The sequence below is a fragment of the Octodon degus genome, unplaced genomic scaffold (assembly GCF_000260255.1).
Source record: "Octodon degus isolate 3935 unplaced genomic scaffold, OctDeg1.0 scaffold00245, whole genome shotgun sequence".
NCBI classification, from domain to species: domain Eukaryota; kingdom Metazoa; phylum Chordata; class Mammalia; order Rodentia; family Octodontidae; genus Octodon; species Octodon degus.
The window spans coordinates 2,726,787-2,730,202 of NW_004524821.1; positions in this window are offsets into that span (position 1 = coordinate 2,726,787).

Consider the following 3,416-nt stretch of genomic DNA (forward strand, 5'->3'; position numbering starts at 1 on the left):
TGGGAGCTGAGAAGTAGGATGAGAAAAGAGATGCTTTTCCTTTTATTGTCACAAATATCTCTGTGTTATTCCTAAGTCTGAATTCTGGGGCCTAGCTGTGGTTTAACATAAACAAAGATGAGAAACAAATTCAAATTAAGCTTCAACAGCAGGGCACGGTGGCACACCCCTGTAATCCCAGCACTCTGGAGGCTGAGTGAGGCAGAAGAATCTATGTGAGTTCAAGACCAACCTTGGCTAGAAAGTGAGTTCAAGGCCAGCCTGAACTGCATAGGGAGACCCTGTCTCAAAAAATCAAAATCAAAAACAAAGTAATCAAAGTAAGCTTCAATAGAGGCAGAGTTGAGCCACAGCACCAGGAGAAATGAATAATCTGCCCTTCAACTTAACCATGGGACAGAAGGAATGGCATAGTGTCTCTTAGAAACACAACAACAACAAAACTATACTTACAACTATATGCATATACAATACTTCATACTTCACTGTTCTTTTATATATAGTATCTGAACTACAATAAAAAGTTAGACATGTGAAAATATGTAACCTATAATCAAGAAAATATGAATCAATACAAGCAGATGCATAGATAGAAAACAAGAACTTTAAAGTGACTTTAAAGTACATTAAAGAATTTATAATAAAATCTAAACAGAATGGATGAACTGATATAGATAACTTAATAGAAATATAGACATGCTGAAAACTAAATGAAAGTTCTACAAGTGAAAAATATAATACCAGAAAAAGTCACTGAACAGACATAAAGACTTTAGACTAAGAAAACATCAGTGAAACTTCTAATGGATCAACTAGAGCACCAAGAGGAAAAAAGCTCTCATTTATTAGTGAGTAGTCTAACTTACATGTAATTAGAATCTCAGTAAAGGAGGAAGTGGGTAGAAAAAAATATTTAAATAATGGCTGAAATTTTCCAAATGGAGAAACTACAAACCAATTTATAGATGCAAACAGTTCAGCAAACTCCAAAATTCAAAGTAAAAACAAACACAAAACCTATGTACATGATAGTAAAATGCTGAAAGGCAAAGGTAAGGGAAAAGATCATAAAAGTAGGCAAAAAAAGAGGAACAAAAATACAACAGAAAGTAGGTATGAAACAAAGACATATTACATAAATGATAAGAATAACAGGTGAGTTTTCATCAGAAATAATACCAGCTAAAAGATAACAGGAAATGTGAAACTGTTTGAATAAAAAGAAAATCAACCTAGAATTCTAAATCAAATAAAAGATCCTCTAATGGAAGCCAATATGAAGACATGTTTAAATCAATAAAACTGAGAATATTTCACCAGAATGCCCATATGCTAGAAGTGATAAAATTCTTTAGATGTAAGGGAAATAATGTCAGGAACTTGGAACTAAAGGTGTTTGAAATGGAGAATACTTGAATTATTAAATAATAGACAAATATGAAAGACTCATTTTTCTTTAACTTTTTATGTAACAATTTACTGTTAAAAAGCAAAAATAAGGGTCAGAGGTGTACCTCAGTGGTGCAGCACCTACCTACCTGGCAAGTGCAAGGCCATGAGTTCGATTCCTGGTACCAAAAAAGAAAAAACAAACAAAAATAAGAACAATGTATTCTGGGGTTTATAACATGTAAAATACATTGTATGGTGACAATAACACAAAAATAGGAAAAAGTAAACAGGAATATGCAAAGCTTTCATAATAATCATGAAATAGTAAAATATAAATTCAAATCAACTGTAACATTATTAAAATTTACTACTGTAATAAAACTATAAAACAAATCATAAAGTATACCTTAGAAGTCATCAGCGAACACAAAAGAAAATACTAAAAACTAATTCAATCTAACTGAAGAGGAGGAACTAAGTTAGAAGTTTCACTTCACCTAGCATTTAGGCATTTTCCCAAAAAAGTTATCATATTACTAAAATACATCTTATGTATGTTAATAACAGCACAATTTGTAATAGCTAAATCTTAGGATTAGTCCATATTCCTGCAAGATGAATAAAGAAAATGTGGTATTTACACACAATGGAGTACTGTACTGCCATAAAAAGATAAACTTGTGTCACCTCTAGGGAAATGGAATACCTTGAGGCCATGATGTTAAGTACAACTGTTGGGGACCAGTCTGTGTGATAGATTATGGGGAGCAGACTATGTGACTTAAGCCTCCTCAAGTCCTGAGGCCAGTGTGATCTTGCTTCAGAAAAGGAAGGTATGCAGAATGCTGTGTATGTCCCCTTGCTGTGGTCAGAATGCTAATAACCTATCTCTCCTTAGACAAGATAGCATCTTCTGAGGACAACTGTCAAAATACAGGCATTGGGTTTAGAGAATATCTGGTTCCTCACTAATTTAATTCTTATGCAAGCATTTTCCATAGTTACTGTTCCATGAAATGCATGCTACCCCTCCACCTGAACTTCTTGTTAGCCAATAAAGGTGTGCGAACCACAGGTAGCCAAGCAAGTCCAGTAGAGGCAAACTCCTCCTGGTCCTTTTTCGGCCCTAAAATTTGTTTGTATTTCTTTACTCTGCATTCCCCTGTACAGGTATCCAAGGGTCTGCTCAGCCCTAGATGTAACACAAACCAGACACACAAGCTTAAATGTCACATTGTTTCTCTTGAATGAGGATCCCAGAGTAAAGATGAAGGGCAAAACAAAACATAGAAAACAGGAAGGAGGGCAACAGAGTGTCCTTAAAAGGTAAGGGGATCAAGGGTTGGTGAGATAGCTCAGTGGACTAAGTGCCTGAGTTGGCAAGTGCAGGGATCAGGGTTTGATCCCCAGTTCCGTGTGCTGCTCTGGCCTTCCCTCTGGGGCATGCTGAGCCAGCAACTGAGTCCCACTGTGGTGGTGCATGTCTGCAATCCCAGCACTGGGGAGGCTGAAAACAGGAGGATCACTATGAGTCTGAGCTGAATAGTGAGACCCTGTACAAAATACACAAATGAAAAAAAAAAGGTAAGGGGATCAAGATAGGGAGCAAAAGGAAAGGGACAAGAAAGGGATAAGGGATAAAAAACAAAAGGAACTGTGACTTCTGGAAAGAAGACAGAGCAGTAAACAACAAGAAGTTAAGCTCTCTGAGATTCAGAATTTAGACACTAGAAATAACCTGGGGAAGAAAAGAAGATGCTCTGTTTTTTTAAATTTTTTTTTATTTTTTTTCAAAGTTTTATTGATAAACAGCAATGAGACAGTTTCAAAATAAATCGGAAGTACAGTTTCAACAAATAATACACTGCATATATTCTTCTTAGTGGTTAATTGCTGTACAAGAAGTGAACTTGTGATCCTATTTACAAACACCATTAGAACAAATCATTCTATTCATTAAGAGAAAGCAACTATATATCTATCCTAACCACTTTGAATACACAGATACAAAATGGACATTCATC